This window comes from Sorex fumeus, unplaced genomic scaffold (genome assembly GCF_029834395.1).
Source record: "Sorex fumeus unplaced genomic scaffold, SorFum_2.1 ptg000122l, whole genome shotgun sequence".
NCBI lineage: Eukaryota > Metazoa > Chordata > Mammalia > Eulipotyphla > Soricidae > Sorex > Sorex fumeus.
The window spans coordinates 25,295,257-25,314,055 of NW_026606179.1; positions in this window are offsets into that span (position 1 = coordinate 25,295,257).

The following is an 18,799-nucleotide window of genomic DNA, read 5'->3' on the forward strand; positions in this document are numbered from 1 at the left end:
TGAGTAGCGATTCCAAGCTAAGCCGGGCTGTGGGTTTGCATGTGCTGCTCAGAGACAGCACAAACATGCTCGCTCTTAGTTCAGCGTTGGCTTTGGGGGAAATTTCAGAGAACCAGAGTGTGAATGTTTTTCAGTCCATGTTTGGATATGAGAAAATGTGCCCCAGAGAAGACAGGAGTACCACAGTGCCACTGCATTGGAGGGCCTCCAGCATTTACCAAGTGCCTATGATGAGCTGGATGCCACAGAAAAGCAGCCGAACCCACACTCTGCCCTTGTTGTCATGGGGTCTCTTTCCTCATTCCCTCACTTATTCTGACACTCCTTCATCATAAAGTAACTACTAACATAAAAAGTGGAACTACTCTCTCCATACTCTGGTAGGGAGAACCAGGGATGATCAGGTGTCAGAATTCCCCACAGGAGTCCAAAGAGAAGAAAGGAAGAGGACTGAATCCTCACATAATTACAACACAAGTCTCTGAAACCAGGTGCATTGCCAAACTTCGCGTTTTGGGAGAAGTCTAAAGCAGCAGAGGCCAGTTCTGGCTATTGATCATGTGCAGATCTCCCAAGTCTCTGACATTATTTAGATCTATATTATTGGGCTGATGTGTGCAAAATGGAAAATCCTTAAAACAGTCAGAGGGCATCTACCTTCACGAGCACCATCATCACTACCATCATCACTAACATCACCACCCATATCATCATCATCATTATCATTATCAATCAGTCAATCAATCAATTGGGACTTTGTTATTTTATCACCAATGGGATTTTTCTATCTCCCACCCCACATATACCTCCCACCCTCTCCATTTTGCTCTGGACACTCAGGAGCTGGCCATATGGATTTCATCCACAGATGAACTTGCTCTCTGGCTTCTAGTTAGAAGTGGCTCCACCAGTGAAGGAAGTCAGAGGAAGTTGAGTATTTATTGCCCTGACTTTCTGCTGTCTGGACAGCTGTGCTCTGCTGTAGGCGGGGCCTCCTGTCTGATGGTCTCCCCCATCTTGCTGCTCCCAGAGGCTGGCAGCAATGGCTTCCTCCTTGGCCCTTGAGGTGTCCAAAGGGCATGCTAAGGGCTTACCGAAACTTCACGCCCTTGGTGCTTCCTCTTCCAGTGGTGCTTTCTTTCGGTTCTTCCACACCTCACTACGAATATCAAACTCCATCTCCTCTATGCTGAAAGTGCCCTAGATCTCCTGGAAGGGCTCTGACTGTCACCTCCCCTCCAAAAAAACAAAATCTATTGGTGTTACCCTGGGAATCTACCTTTTTTTTTTTTTTTGCTTTTTGGGTCACACCTGGCGATGTACAGGGGTTACTCCTGGCTCATGCACTCAGGAATTACTCCTGGCAATGCTCAGAGGACCATATGGGATGCTGGAAATCAAACCTGGGTCGGCCACACCGTACCTGCTGTGCTATGGCTCTAGCCCCGGAAATCTACCTTCTTGAGGAGAATGAATAGAAAATACTCCGCAATGGCACCCGAGGCTACTAGTTCCTCCTGGATCATTTCAGCACATTTCCCCAGGGAGCCGTATCACCCACAGGGTTCTTATCAATATTGTTATCATGGTTCCTCCTGTGGGGTACCTGAGTGGCCACTGTTTCTTGGTCTCTACTACAAAATTCCTCAGAGATGCGTGGGACACGTATCCTCAACAAACTCTTAGGGATTCGTAGCCAGTGCTCAAGTAGAGGACTGTTACTCTCGGTGCCAGCTCACGCATCACCACTCCTCTCCCATGTTCTTTCCTCTCAGGCCCAGAAGACAGCACTGAAACGCTTGGCATGGTGTGTGTCATGTCTCATCCCAGGTTACCTACAACAGGGGGCCAGGATGGTGTCACCTTTCTTATCCATGTTCTCCACATGTCCTTGGATGCAGGCCTGGAGGGGGACAGCAGAGAAGTCCTGATGTTTGTCCAACTTCTGTGATCTGCTTGGTAGCACCAATGACCTGGACCTGCTGACAGTATTCCCTGTGCACTCTCCCCTCCAGCCCAGCCAGTGCTGAGCCACAGCAAGTATTAGGAACCTTTGTCCAATTCAGGGACAACCACAAGAGCCCCCTAGCTTTCAGTGACAGGCTGCTCAGTGTTTGGTGACCCCCGAGGAAGCAAGGATTGTCAACTTCTAGACTTTAAGAGACACAGTCAACCCCCCAACCCCCACCCCACCCCCCAACACACACCCTTCCACTGCCAACATTCTCTGCCTCTGTCCCTCTTACCTGCCCAGACAGAGGAGTGTTTTTCTGTCTCAATTCCAGAGTTTTCCTCCTCCCTCAGTGCCCACAGTCTTGCCCCCAACTGAATCCCCTACCCCCCGTGTCTGGGCATGACATGCCCAAGTCCCTTTCCCCTCTTTCTCTCCTCCAGAACCCCATAGAATGAGGATTCCTCTCAGACGCCTCCTCCTGCATCATTATAGGTCCCTGGGTCAGGATTGTATCTCCCTCTTGACTCCCAAGCCAAGAGTCAGTGACTCCCCAGATCTGGGCACAGAGTCAGGCTCAATATAGGCAGATCTAAACCTGCTGTGCTGCAGGACAGAAAGAAGGACAGCAGCATCGCAGCCTGCACCTGGGCTGGTCCCTGACAGGTGTCCTCTTGCCTCAGAATGATAAGAGGTTATATCTGTGGCTTCCTGGAGCTTCCCTGGACCTTTTTCTCCCTCCCTATACACCCAGCTTAAGTTCAGAGCCCTGGTTGTCTTCAGGCTGGGTGGTTGCTGGAGGTCCCTCAGAAGGCAGTGAATCAGGTTCTTCAGCCTCTGTGACTCAGGCACATGGAGATCCATTGGCTCTGCCCTTCAAATTCTCTCCTGGGGAAGATAACTGAACAGTGCCCTGTGACCAAGCACTCTTCTAGAATTCAGTTCAAAAGCGTACGACAGCTTGGGAGCACGGGACAGAGCCATTTTCCTTTACGCTTTCAAGAGCACTTATGCACAAGACAAGGTGTTTTGTCTGTTTTTCTGTGACTTCTATTTTTGTGAACACCCATCACCAAAACACAGAAGGTGTGTGCTGGGGAAGTCATCCTATGCCCTGCACTGGGCCCAGTGGGGGGCCGAGGATCTCTTCCAGGTAAGATGAACTGGGCCCATGGCCAAGCTCCTGGGTCCCACAGACAAATGTCCAAGGCTGGGGTGAGATCACCAGGCCCCTATTAGGGCGCTTTCCCTCTCTTATCCAGGGCTGTCCTCTGGGAGACGCCTGGCACTCGGAGGTGATTGTGTTGGGTCGGGTTCCACTCTGTGGGGTCAGGAGAAGCTTCTCTCCAGATTAAAAGTAAAAAGCAGAATGCACACAGGGGGACTTGCCTGTCAGAGATGGATTTCTTCTTTTTCCCGTAAGGTTTGATCTCATCCTGTCAACTTCCTCCCTGGCCTCGCCGGGGTCCCACGCTGCCTCCCCAGGCTCCTTCTGTTTCCCGTCAGGCACCATCTCCCTTCTGCACTGCGTCACCTGGCCTCAGGAAAGCGCCTGGCCTCCGCTCACTCCTCAGCCTCCTGTCAGAGAGCGGCACCATGGTTTTTCCCCCTCACACATTTGCCATTCAATCGTTCAGCAAACAGCTGGTAGAGATTATGTTCTCATAGGGAAGACAAACACACAGGCAGAAGAACCGACAAATAACTCAGATACTCTCATAAAAGTACAAATACAACAGGGACCAAACGAGCATGGTTGTTCATCTTCTGTGTCAGCCTGACTGGGCCTGACTGGGTCATAGGGGGCTCCTGCCTGCGCTCAGCATTGTTCTGGGTGTGTCTGAGGGTGTCTGGGAAGAAGACGCACGTTTGAATCCAGACACCGAGTAAACAGATGGCTCTCCCTGAGGCAGGTGGACCTTGTCCAGCCAGGTGAAGCCCTAAGAGAGCAAGCAAGCTGACTTTTTGACCTGCTGTGTGGTTGCACAGGTGGCCTTCTGATCTGAGCCCAGGAACATCTGCTCTTCTTGGGGCTCCTGCCTGCTGGCTCTCAGACTGGAATGTACCCAGTTAGCTTTCTAGATTGGGTCTCAGGTCTCACACTCCAGTGTCAGCCTTCCTGGTTGTGGGGCCTGTCAAATGCAGAATTGGGGGCTTTCATCCCTCTCACCCTTGAGTATCCTTGAGTCAGTTTCTCATGTCTCTGTTCCTCTCTGGGCATCCTATTAATGGCATTTGTCCTGGAGAAACTTAGTGCGTGCAACAGGACTGAGGTAGAGAGCAAGCAATCACAGTTCAGTGTGTGTGTGTGTGTGTGTGTGTGTGTGTGTGTGTGTGTGAGCTATCCAAGGGAAAGGGACAGTGTTCCAGGGTCTAGGAACAAGAAACAGCAAGGACAGCGGCTCTGGGGTGGTGCAAAGTTGGAATGTCCCCAGGAGGAAAGCATTTGTGGAGCCTTCCATGAACATGGGATGCCCAGTACTTCCTCTGAGGAGAAGCTCGCTTGCCTGTGGTGAGGGAAAACTCTCTATCAGATTTTATGTTGTAGGTTGAAGGAGTTTGGGTCACACTGGCCAAGCTCACTCCTGGCTCTGTGCTCAGAGATCATTCCTGGCAATGCTCAGGGGACCAATATAGGGTGCCAAAGATCAAACAGGGGTTGTCCACCTGTTAGACAGATGTCTCAGCCCTTATCTCTCCAGCCCCTTCATCTCATTTTTGGGGGGGTTACACCCAGTGATGCACAGGGGGTAAGCCTGGCTCTGCACTCAGGAGTCACTCCTGGTGGTGCTTAGGGGACCATACAGGATGCTGGAAATCAAACCCAGGTAGGCTGCATGCAAGACAAACTTAGCCCTACCTGCTGTGCTATCTCTCCAGCCCTTCATCTCATTTTATAAGGGCTATAATTAAATTCCATGGAGTGAAATGCTGTGGGTAAACCAGAGAAATTTGCATTAATTAAATGACACCTTGGACTTAATTTTAATCTCTCTGACTCCACCTACACTCCTCTGGTAAGCTTTAAAGTGTCCCCACAGTCAGAATGCTTTTACATCTACACCCATTACTGCTGTTATGGTGGAGGATGGGGTATGGGAGGGGGGTGGTACCAGGTAAATAGCAAAGATCATTGGTCATCCTCTCATAGTATGGTACCATACTCGTAGTATGGTAGTGAGTAGGATAGATAATGGGAAATAGCTAAGATAGATAGATAAGGGGCAGGAAAAGGAACACGTAGGAGAGGGAATACTGGAAAGGTAACTTCCTCTTAAACCTTCTCTTAGACTTGGACAGAAGCTACCTCCCTTTGATGCCACATTTACACCTAAAAAGCAGCACTCAAGGAAAGACAAAAGGACAAAGAGCAGCATGCACCAGTAAAGAGATGCAGGCAACAAAGTGTCAGTGACAGACCAGGAAGACAGAAGATCAAAACTAGAGACTTGCCAGCACTAATCAGAGACTGTGAAAATGGGAGCCAGCATGGAGACTGGGATATTAGACACCAGGGGATCCACAACTACCTTTCTAAGGCTGGATTTTTGAATGCTAACTTAAAGTTTTATTTAATTAAAAACCGTGATTGGGCTGGAGCGATAGCACAGCAGGTAGGGTGTTTGCCTTGCACGCAGCCAACCTGGGTTCTATTCCCAGCATCCCATATGGACCCCCAAGCACTGCCAGGAGTAATTCCTGAGTGCTCGAGCTCGAGCGGGCCCAGTAACGTCTCCATTGGAGACTTTGTTGTTACTGTGTCTGGCATATCGAATACGTCACTGGGAGCTTGCCAGGCTCTGCCGTGCGGGCGAGATACTCTCGGTAGCTTGCCGGGCACTCCGAGAGGGGTGGAGGAATCGAACTCGGGTCGGCCATGTTGGCCGCGTGCAAGGCAAACGCCCTACCCGCCGTGCAGAGTGCAGGAATAACCATTGTGCATGGCCAGATATGACCCAAAAAGCAAACAAACAAACAAACAAACAACCCCTGTGATTTATGAAGTTATTGGTATTATATATTTATTTTTATATAAATAAATGTATGAATTTTTATATAACTATACTTATTTATACATATCTTTGGGGTTTAGGCATTCAATATTTCAACACCAATCCCATGACTAGTTTCAACTATATATATCTGCACTGCACTGTCCTCCTGTTGTTCATCAATTTGCTCAAGCGGGCACCAGTAACATCTCACAACAAATTATGAGACTTGTTGTTACTGTGTTTGGCATATTGAATATGTCACAGGTAGCTTGCCAGGCTTTGCCGTGTGGGCGACATACTCTCGGTAGCTTGCTGGGCTCTCCGAGAGGGGCAGAGGAATCGAACTCGGGTCAGCCATGTTGGCCACATGCAAGGCAAATGCCCTACCCGCCGTGCTATCGCTGTTATATATCTATAACTATATATCTATAAATGTTCCCACACATTCTCCTGCTGTCCCCCCTACCCCCCCACCACACTCCTAGCCTACTCCACCTGCACCTTAACAGGCATATTTCAAAGTTTTGTGATTAAAGCTGAAATTTCCTGTTTTCAGTGTTGTTGAGTCTGTGCTTACAGCTATACCACTCTCTCACATCCCCAGTATAACTGAGGCCCCTTGACCCCTGTTCCCCCATTACTTCCCTTTCTGTTCCTCATTTCTCTCTTGATTTCTTTCCTTCTCTGTCCTCCTTCCCACACTCTGAGGTCAAGGCTGATCTAGGCATCGCTCTTTGACTACACTACTTTTCCTCATCTAGTTATGGCACTGATAAGTGAGATCATTTTATGTTTGTTCTTTATTTTTCTGGCTTACTTCACGCAACATGATCCCCAGGACAAAAACAAAAACACAAAACAAAACAAAACATTCATTCAAGGGACATATGCACACCATTATTCGTGATCTGCTATTTTAAAAATAGTTTTAAAAAATCAACTTTAAGTTAAAAAATATTAAAGCATCATGATTTTAATAGTTATTCATAGTTGAGTTTCAGACGTACAAATGTTTCAACACTAATCACACCACCAGTGTCAACTTCCCTCTACTAAAGTCCCAGGTTACCTCCCCACCTGCAGCCAGCCTCCTTGATGGACATATTTTTAAGTGTGGTTGTTGTAGTTTGGATCTCATGCTCATGGTATTGGCTCTGTAATATCTATATGTACAGATACAGAAATATAGATATATGCCTGTAGGTATAGATATATGTCTATAGATATAGATATATGCCTATGGATATATGCCTATATATCTTTATCTGTATATCACAGCCTTCCCCCTCCCTGTGTTAGGTCTATCACTTCTTACTCCTCACTTGGTTTCTTTTCTTTCCTGTGCTTATTTCTATGATCTAGGCTCAAGGGTAATCTTGGAATTTCCCCACCTTGATGCCGTGTATTACCTCCTTCTCTTTTTTCTTCCATATAATATAGATACGTGAGACTAATTTTTTTTTGCTTTTTGGGTCATACCCGGTGATGCACAGGGATTAGTCCTGGCTCTGCACTCAGGAATTACCCTTGGTGGTGCTCAGGGGACCATATGGGATGCTGGGAATCGAACCCGGGTTGGCCTTGTGCAAGGCAAACGCCCTACCTGGTGTGCTATTGCTCCAGCCCCAAGACTGATTTCTCTTAGAAAGTTCAAAGATCCACTCAGGAGTTAGCTAGGTTTGTGGTAACTTCCAGGGTTCAGTGGCACCCTTCCCCAGCTCCCTGTCTGTCTATTCCAAGTTGTCTCACAACACCGTTCTTCCTCATTTTTATATACGAGCCAGGTAATAAGATGTTACTGCCTCTCTGCTCAAAACCACCCAAGACTCTATTTCCTTCACATGATGCCAAAGCCCCTTGATGGGCTGCAAGACCCTTCCCTGTGTGAGCTGACCCTGTTAATGAGAGACCCCCCTAAAGGCAGTGGTTTACCTCTCTCTGGTTCTCCAAAATACTCTTTGTTCTATTCCTTTGTTCTGTGGAAATACTTCTGGAATACGACATGATGCAAGCCTTTATTCTGCCTTTTATTTGTTTGTCTTTCCGCTTGAATGTAAAAGGACAGAGATTTTTTTTTTTCGGTTTTGTTCACTGATGGCATATGGTTGGTGCCCAAGAATTCGAGGTTCACTGTAGGAACATTTGCCTGTGCATTTCTTGAGTATGTGTGAATTTCTTGTTTTGCATTTCAGACTTGTGTGAAAGTCTAAGGTAGCAAAGTATCAGAGTGTACACAGGAGATTTGTAGTATTGCTGCTGCCACTACCACAGCTAATATTAATTGAATGCTTGCTATGTGCCATGTATTAAACAATGTTGTTGCCTGATTTGTTTTTTCTCTTTAAATCTCAAAATGATTTTTTGAAGGAGACAGTGTTATCTCCCTCACTTTATAGGTGAGGAAGTAGGCATCGAAGGTGTGATACTGTGATTTGTAAGAAACATATATTTTGGTCACTCAGATGACCAAAATAGATATTTTTTTCATGCATATTTGGTCCTCATCCACAGTTCCTGGCTCTCATCTCTCAAAAGCCTTGGAATTTCCTAAGTGTTGACAGTGTTAAAGGTGTCTCTTGCTATGTTAATGAAGGTAACTTTTGGAAAACATCTGAGGACAAGATGGGGGCTGGTTGCCAGGGAAACCAATTTGAATAGTGGTGGAACTTGAAGTCCCACGCCCTGATTTCCTGGGAGAGGAAAGGGACTAGAGGTTGAGTTCAATTGCCAATGGCTAATGATATAATTAATCATGCCTAATTAAGTAAGCCTCTATAAAGACCCTAAAGGAGGGGATTCGGCGAGTGCCTCCATTGGTGAACATGTGGGGATTCGTGGGTAGCAGTTGTACCTAGCTGGAGAAAGCACGGGAACAGCCCCCCAGCCCCCACCCCTCGGTTTTTCCTATACCTTGCCCTAGGCATCTCTTCCAACTGGCAGATCCTGAATAATATGCTTTATAATAAATGGGTGATTTAATTGAGTAAAAGAGTTCTCTAGGTTCTGTGAATTGTTCTAGCAAATTAATCAAATCTGAAGAGAGAGCATCCGGGAACTTCTTATTTAGAGCCTGTTAATGAGAGCAGGCATAGGGAAGGGCCCGGGCTCTCTTGTGACTCCGGGGACGGGGAAACAGAGCACCTTATCTCTGGGAGCTGATGCTGGCTCCCAGGGTAGATGCTATCAGAGTGGAGAATTGAGATCTTGGTCACTCTGCCATGTCTGAGAATCCCTTGGTGGTGAGGGGAAGTCTTGGCACATCCACCAACTGACAAGCAGGTCATCTTGCTTGCAATCATGTAGTTGTCACTATGTTGGGCTGAGACTTAACCTAAGAAGTTTGGATGCAGACTCCAATCCCCAGTCTTGCTGGGCACCCTTCAGGGCACCATGATACTGGAGCCAACGAGAAAGTTGGGTGAGAGTGGGGTGTGCCTTTGACCCGGTCAGCCCATCACTTCACCAGAATGGACTTCGAGGTTGCTCATAACTTTAATGCCACAGATGTCTGTATTGGATGGAGAGTCGACAGCCTTGGATGGCGCCCTCTGTGAAAACAAACTGATGCTACCGGAAATGAACTTGGATTTCTAACTGGAACCAAAGAGAAATAGGACACAAGCCAGACAGTGTGTAACAGGAGAGGCAGAAAGACCTGGTATAGAATGGAGAGAGTTCTGGAAAGGTCTTCTGAAGATGCCATGCTTTGGTTCCAATCTTATGATGTAAGCTACCTGTCCTGTCCAATGGCCCCAGGCAGAGGCTTTCCCTCACTCCTGTTAGATAAATACCTTCAGAGTATTTTTCTTTTCTGAGTTGTAGAGCAGGAGAATGGGAAACAAATAGATTGGGGCCTGGCAGTTACCACAGGGCCACTAGGACCCCTTCTCCCCTCCTCCTCGCCAGCAGCTGGAAGTCCATTTATTCAAGCACTTTTTCCTACCAACTGTAAATTTTCTCATTTCGATCAGTTATACCTAAATTCCCTTTCTAAAGGATTTTTTATCCTGAGAAACAACTTGATTTCTCTATTGAAGGGTTCCACTGTAATTAAACTGATTGCTGAAAAAGACATCATTCTTCTTTTAATAAGGCAATTTGCATATTCAATAACTTTAGCCTCCCTTGCTGCTGAAAGACAGTTTGAAAGTCTGTTTGTATATTCTCTCATTCAACTGTTTTTAGATTGCCTTACCTCATTTCCAGAAACATGGTGATAATTAAAGGAAAATACAAGAGAAAACTTCTTTTAATAAAAAAAACACAGTTGATTCAAAACATGGCACAACCAGTGAACAACAGGTTTCTGAAGAATATCTTTTAGAAACCAGATAATAAATATTATACACACACAAACACACACATAAATGTACATACACATATATGTACAATCACATACATGTACATACACATATATGTACATACACATATATGTATATGTTTATAGAAGTTTTGGGGCCAAACTTGGTTCTTCTCGCTTACTGCTGGCTCTGTGTTCTGGGATAACTCCTGGTTGGTTCGTGGACTGTATGGATCACTGGGGATCCAACCATGGTCTGCATGTGCAACACTAATGTCCTACCTGACTCTCTGACTCCCCCAAATTGAATATTTTGTTGGCTACTTTCAATTTCCTGATATCTGGCTGGAATTGAGACCACGTGAGGAAGGTGTAGAGCCCCCTGTACTGGAGAAAGAGGGGTCATGGGCTCAGCGCCCCAAGTGGATGGTAGAATTTGGCAATCCTCCTAATGCCTCCAGTCTTAGCAGTGGGGACACGTGCCTTTGTGATGGAATGAATGCTTTGGTGGCCCTCTCCTAGGTTGTCTACTGTGGCTATTGTTCCAAGTTTTATGGTATTTGGAAATGGGGCCTTTTATTGTTTTAAGACTTGATGAGATGAGGTCAAGAGGTGAGGAGCTCTCACGATGGGATACTCAAGAGGGTACCAGACACTTTCTTTCTCTCTATGTGTCTTTGTCTTTTTTTGACTCTGTCTCTCTCATGCGTTTTGTCTGCTATTTAGGATATAGAAGTCTCTACAGGCCAAAAGGACTCAGTCTTCAGCAGAACCCAACACTGCTGGCCTCCTGATCTCAGACCCCAAGTGCAGGACAGTGAGGAGTACACGGCTGTGTACCAATCTCTGAGACATAAGGCAGAGACCCTTGTTCTGCCCCAACTCAGCAATGGTGTTTCATGTCCTGATGTTGCCACTTCTGAGCCCAAAGTTCTCCTGATCTCTGAAATCCTCATGCTTCCTCTCTGTGTTTTTTCAAGTCTTCTGAGTCAACCATGCAGTGGTGCATATGAACCACAACCAGCTATGTGCTACAGACAGACCAAACTTACACCTATGTAAGCAGGACAAATTTCTCATCAGAGACTTCTCCCTGCAGGAACCCTCTGTCCTTGTGGTGTGGGATGTGACTGGCACTGGATGGTTCTCTGGCAGTGCAAACCCTCTAATCAAGTGCTGAACATTTCTACTCTTTGAAATTTTGTGCACAGTTTTGAGGTGTGCCACAGTGTGGGGTGGATGGTATGTGTACCCAGGGACTTCCAGGCATGCAGCTGGGTGCCAGGGGGCCAGTAGAAGCCTCTGCAGAGGGGCCAGGAGGCTTGCTGTTGCCTTTGTCTTCAATAAAGAGGGTTGGTTGAATGTGTGCCTATTGGTGAAATTAGTTAGACTAGGAGAATCTCCACTTTTGATAAAGCCAACTCTTCTAAAGAACCCAAATTCAAACTCTGCATTGTCCCTCAGGGGGTAGAGAGCACCTTCCAGGCCATCCTTGGTGAGTCTTCCACCCACCCCACTTACTTCTGGGTGCCCCAACACTTCTGCGACCCCAGACAAGGGATCGAAGGTCAAACCTTCTGGGGCACTTGGATACCCCAACTTGCATCTTTGAGTTGCAAACTGACTGGATAAAGAAGATGATCTGCGAGAACAGACGCATGACTTTTTATTATTTTTCATTGTGGCCAAATACACATAACATAAAAACACCCATTCTGACATCTACCTGCACAGTTCAGTGGCACTCATCATTTCTGCAAGGCAGTGTAGTGCAGCCTCCAGCTTCCCTCTACCCTCCCACCCACCTCAGTGTTCTACCTCACGAGTCTGAAAGTCAAATCCATTATCAGTCCCTCCGGCTCTCTGCTCCCAGCTTTGGGCAATTACCTTCCTATGCTCCCTTACTCTAGAACACTGATCAGGAAACTCATGTAAGTGGAATCATACATTATTTGTCCTTTGGTATCTGACTTATTTCACTTAGCATGACATCTTCAAAGGTTGTCAAGCTGTAGCATGTATCATAGTTTCCTTCCATTTTAAGGCTATGGTTCAGGTAGACTAGTTTGTTTACCATGCATCCATCCATGGACTTTTGAATTTCTTCCTCCTTTGGGCTATTGTGAGTCACACCATATGGCCATGCATATACAAATATCTTTTCCAGCCTCAACTTTTATTCATTTACTATTTATTTTTCATAGGGACCTCCCCAGTGGTGCTAGCAACCAGGATCTACAAGCCTGACAGTTGTTGGTCAGGACTCAGGAATCCTTAGGGTCACATCCAATGCTATTCACAGGGTCATGTGGTGCTGGGGCTTGGATTTTAGATATCTCACATGCTGGGCATGATCTATTGAACTCTCTCCCTGACCCCAGACTCTGCTTATGTAACTCTGGGTATATCCAGAGTTAATCCTGGATAAACTCTGGATATGCCCACCTATGGAAATTGCTGTGGGATGTGGAATGGTACAAGGTATTTTGTTTTGTTTTTTATTTTTTGGGTCACACCTGGCAATGCTCAGGGATTACTCCTGGCTCTGCCCTCAGGAATCACTCCTGGTGGTGCTTGGGAAACCATATGGGATGCCAGAGATTGAACCTGTGTCAGCCACATGCAAGGCAACATGCCCTCCCCACCGTACTACCTCTTTGGTCCAGAGTACTTTGATGTTGAATATTTTGGGAAGCCACCATACTTTATTACATGGTGATGCTTTAATACCTTTTGGTATTTAAGAGAAGCGGTTCTCTGATTATCATTTATATCAATAGTTATATAAAATACTATCAAGATCCCTTCCCCCAAACCAGGAGAATGACTCTCCTCCCCATCTCTTTGACTCTCCCATAGAGGTGGAATTCTTAAAGTTGGCAGAGACTTGGGTGGAAACCCTATTTTACAGTGGTGAAGGATTATTTTGCCCCTTAAGACTCAAGTTGGAGTTGTAACCTGCTGGACATGGTTTTTGGTTTTCATGTCACCAGAACCTATAGGACCGGTGACTCATGGGACAATGCCTGTTAGGGCCAACTTGGTGCTTAGGACCAAGCCTGTGGCAGAATAGGCAGCATCACAGAAGACCAGGGTATATGGAGGAACATAGAGGGTGTGAAAGATAATGGATTTTCTTTGTTAAATAGCCTCAAAACCTACGTAATGACTCTGCCTTCCATTCCTACCTACGCCTCGCTGGAAAAGCATGAGGTTGAGGGTGGAAGTCAGTAGGTTCTCTGCCCTTCGAGGTGGTCACAAGAGATAATAAGCTCGACTGTTAGGAGCTTACAGTGTTTGCAGTTTCCCAAATGGAATTCAGGCGCTTTGCTCACTCTAATTTCAAGCTTTAGCTCCAGTTGTTTGTAATGCAATCCTGAAAGGGTGAATTTGGACAATCGCAGCTTGGCCATTTTGAGCACATATGCTAGAACTAAGTCTTTTTGGCTCAGCTGTAGCTTGAATCTAATGAAAATGACAGATAATGCAGCGCTCTGTGTGCCTGCCAAAAAAGAGGATATTTCCCATGAGATAGCACCTGGTGATGCAGAAATAGACACTATAGATTTGTGATTGGCTGGTGCGTACCCGTATTCATATCTAGTCTGTATTATCAACCACACAAGATCACATCCTGGATAATAACAGCAACAATGGCATGCATAAAAATTACTGCAGCAAAAAGGAAAAAAAATACGAGATCAATTATGTCAATTATGTGCTAGTACTTTTTCCCCTCACAGTTTTCACACTGAGAAAAGGTGGCGTCGATCGCTGATCTAATTATTCACATGTTCTTCGTGGGTCCCCCCCCCCTTCTCCCTTTTCTCTTTTACATGCAGATATAAAGGAGCTCTCTTTTAGAAACACACCGTGGGCACACACGTGTCTCCATATATATGTGGCTTACATTTTAGCAGTTGAATAATCGGTTCCTTGAAAGTACAGCAGAAAACGCCTCTCAGCTTGTGTTGGGGGCTTTGGCAAGGGAAGGCTGAGAGGGGGACATTTGGAGATGACCTTACCTGAGAGAAAAAAAAAACGCTGTCAGCCTGGAGAAGTGTCATAAATTCCATCGCTATTTAAGCCCTGATTCTAGGAAAAATGTCCAAATTTCCAAGGTGCCTTTAAGGACTTCGTGATCAGTAACAATGAAATGTTTCCCTAACAGACTGCCATTGAGCCAACGTACAGACGCGGGACTCAAGAGGGAGCTGGCTTGTTTCTCTTTCTTAAACTCTTTCTCCTTCCTTCTTGTTTTCCTTCCATGTTTTATCCTGGTTCTCAGAAGCCCTTTCCTGTGCTTCCTTGGCATCCTTAGGAGCAGAGCAGGGAAGCACCAAGGGAAAGGAAGCTAGAGGCTGCTGCCTGCCCTGTGACCTTGAAACCGATGGTCCATCCCAGCCCAGTCTCCCACAGCCCATCTTTTAGGTGAGTGTTCCTGAATGAGACATCCTTCCGGGTCCCTTCCAACCCTCAGATTTGAAAGGGAAGAGTAATTTACCTAGGCTAGCTAAGGCAGAAGGTGATTTTGAAAGAGAAATACAAAATCATTAAGCAGATCAGTAAATTTGATAATGAATTGTTTCAATTAGATTCAGGTGGTAGCAGATGTTAAATTACTTTAGCAGAACCAAGCTTAGAGGTTTGTGGTTTACTTTTCTCATTTAAATATACAGATAAAAAGGGATAAATCAAAATGTTAGTCCCAGTAGAAAGCCCCTACTGTGTACAGTCTCAAAACAAACCTGTTCCTCTGGGAGTTGGAAGGGGGCATCCCAGCCCCTGCTCCTGGGATCTAGCACCCAGAGTGCCACCTGCTCTGCCCCAACCCACAGGCCACAGGCTCAGGTGCAAATAAATAGGAGCAGACTCACTTCTGGCCCCACTGGGTCACTCTTCCTTTGCATCGTTGTCTACCATTGCCACAGCCTTACCCTAGGATTTCAGTGTCTACACATCAGGCCACTGGTCTACTTCTTCTTCTTCTTTTTTTTTTTTTGCTTTTTGGGTCACACCCTGTGATCCACAGGGGTTCCTCCTGGCTTTGCACTCAGGAATCACTCCTGGTGGTGTTGGGGGGCATCATATGGGATGCCAGGGATCGAACCTGAGTCAGTCATGTGCAAGGCAAACATACTACCCGCTGTACTATCACTCCAGTCCCCCAACCAATGGTCTAGTTGAAACCATGTGATCAGTTTAGCTGTTGGACAGTGAGGTTTTGTGGGGCAAGAACAACCATTTTTCCAGGCCCATTGCCCCTTACATATGATCTGGATACAGGCTCCTGGATAGAGATCCTAGATAGAGGATATCCTTGGGAATCAGATCCTGATGGTGGCAGTGAGGGTATCCTGAGGGAGGGAAGTGGTGTTTTGTCCTGGTACCAAACTAGATTAGGTATCTCAGGTGGCAGTCTAGACAGGCTACTTGTAAATTCCCGAAGGCCATGCCTTAGGAAGCAGGAGAGAGGAGAGGCAGCTTCTTCCTTGGTTTCCCGGGTCCTGGCAGCGAGTGTCCCTAGGGCCTGCCTCTAGTGCTTTGCATGGGTGGGGGTGGTCCAATGCAGACACTACTCCCCCTTTGGGGGGGGCAAGGCCCTCCCTTGAGGTTCCCTGCCACACAGCTGGAAATCCTCCTCCCCTCCTCCCCCCCCCCCCCCACAGACTCAAACCAAGTCTGCTGAGCTCCTGAGCCAACGGCCTCTTTAAGAACTTATCTCATATTTTCAGAAATTGACTGTGAAAATTCTAAGTAATGGTGTGACATGATCACACTCACTTTCTGTAGTTAATCCTTCACGAGGGTCAGGCGCCCCTCTCTTCTCGGTGGCTCATTTGATTGTCACCTACCTTGCACAGAACCTCCCAGCCCCGAGCACTGTCTGGTGTGATGACAGGCAGTCAGAGTGCTGAACGCTGTGCAGGAATAACTGAATTAGAAAAAAGCTGCTGGCACTGTAATAAAGCGTTTAATGGACAGACAGCCTCTCTTGCCTTCCTTGGGGTAACACTAAATCCCTTTTTATTGTGGTTTGCACAGATGTTAGTGAGTTATCCATTTCTCTAATCATACTAGAAGTTGGCACATCCATCTTAAATAAGAAGACCAGCCCACTTGCTTTTACAGAGTCCTTTTTCTAATAAACTTGTGTCAGTTTCAGGTCAGTTTTACCAATACAAATAAAATTCAAACAAATAAAAAGTATATTGTCTCATGATGAGATTTATGTAATTATGTCCCTTAGGTCACTTTAAATTTACACAGGGAGTTACACCCTGCATAACCCTCATTACAGCTGGATTTTCTTGCAACTCTGAGAAACACACACAAACACACACCCGCACTTCCCAGCCCTGCACACCCAGGTTAAGGCAGAGAATAGGGGGTGTGAGGAGAGTGGGTGTGGGCTGGGGGCTTGCTCAGATCTTGCCTGGAACCCCAGGAGGTCACACCCTTGCGGTTTGCTGACCTCTTTTCACTGTGTCAGAGCTGTTCTTGTTCCAGGCCAACACTGTGCTCCCAGCATGACTGGGGACCACCCAGACATCTTTTTGCAATAAAACAAAAATTGCAAAAAAAAAAAAAAAAGGGTCACATAGCAGAAGGGAAAAAATTGTGTTTGTTAAAAGGAAAAAGGGATTAAAAAAAAATTCTTCCCACCAAGGTGCTTGCTCACAACTGTAACTTCTGTGGCCCCAGAAAGGTCACCTGCAGTTCAGGCCAGATAAATAATTGCCGGGGGAGGGCCCCTTTCTGCCTTTCCCTGAGTTGATGGGTTCACAGCGGTAGCCGGATCTTGATGGATTGGCAGATGCTGAAAGACTCCGCTAAGCGGTGACCCGGGCAGGGCTGTGCTCCTGTTCCCGGGGCCCAGGGTGGGCTGAGAAGGCACCAGGCTGGCCGGCTGCAGAGGCCAGGTGACAAAGCCGCCTTCCACCCAAGACCAGGCAGCAGAGATGTTGCCCTGGTGCCGTGGTCCTGGATGGTGGGCAGGGGGCGGTGCTCTGGTCCAGCTGAGGCCCTGGCGGCGGCTGCTGCTGTGGCCTTTGTGGAACAGAATGACTGCTCTGGGGGCCTCCCCCACTCTGCTGTGCTTCCTGGAGCAAGCGCCCACTTCATAAATCAAAGGAGGGGGCCAGTGTGTTAACCATTTGGTGTCCTGCGAGAGGAGGAAAGACTGCTGCTGTCTCAGAGCCGGAGGAAGAGATGGGCCTGCTCCACTCCAGTTCCAGAAAGGGCGGGGGGGGGGGGGGGGGGGGGGAGGGGCAGGCAGGGGGCGGGTCTCCTGGGCTCCTGATGGGGTTGGGGCGCTATAGAGTGTGAGCAGGACCGTCAGTTCCGGCCCAGCTTCCAGTCCCTTCATTCAAGTCTGTATTCACTCATGTCTTCATCCAAATATTGATACCAGCTGGGAAATGCTCAGAGAAAAAGAATACTCAGGAAAAAAAAGAGAAAAACTTTCATTTTTCACAACCAAAGGTTGATGTGTGCCCTTGGTTATTGATGCCCCTCACCCGAGGATTCCATTCTTTTTAGCAGCTCATGTGGAGGGTAAACTTGAGACCCGGTTCAGCAGTTGTATCTCCAGGAGAGGAAGGCCTAGGTATTAATTCTGACCAGGGAGCTGTCTCTGGGTTGCTAGGCCTGGGGTCCTGAGTCCTAGTAGGCAGCCCTAAGCAGCTGGGGCAAAGTTGAGTCCAAACCTCAGGCGGCAGGCAGGTGGTGGGCCTTTACAAGTGGTGAGAACTTGCAAGTGTGCAACCCAGAGAAACGGAGTTGCACATCTGGTTCCCTGTGAGTGTCAAAGTCTGGCCAGGCCAGCATAGGGCTGTAGTTTTGAAATGCAGCTTACTTTGGGGAAAGACTGTCGCCCCTAAGATGTGTCCTCTTATTGTGAGCCCTTTGTCCCCACAAGTCTCCAAAGTCCAGTGAATGTAAAGGCCCAGGAGGGGCCCCTGCGTCTGGGGCAGGAAGTATCTTTGACCTTCTGCCTAGTACTTCTGATTTACCAGATGGACGTGGATACTGTTCTTGCTCGAATTTCTACCCCTGTGGTCTGAAGTTTGGGCCAGAGAGGGAGTCAGAGTCTGAAGCACTTGCTGGAGAAGGAGCAGAAGGAGCAGCAGGGCTGAGATGTGGTCATCTTTTGGAGGTACACCTGGTAGCTCTGTCTAAAGAGAAAGGAAGGGCTTGTGATATTAGCCTAGGAGAAGTGCCTGGGTTGGCTGATAGCCTTCATCCGGATCCCTAAACTGTGAGGGGGGCTTTGCGGACTGCAAGAACCTAGAATTAGTTGGATGAACAGTGAGTTTAAAATTCATGGACAATCTTGTCATGTTCCAGGCCAGCCAAGACTCCTTGTTAATCACAACTTTCATGGATCATGTTGCCCTGTCCCCATCCCTGCTCCTGGGTACCACCAGGAGGTCTAGAAGGTCTTTGGGCTTTCAGATGGACACAGAGTCCCAGCTCTGCTGCCTACACAGTGTGGGTAGATCCGCATCCTCTCCGTGCCTCAGCTTCCTCTTTGCAGGATGAAGACAATCA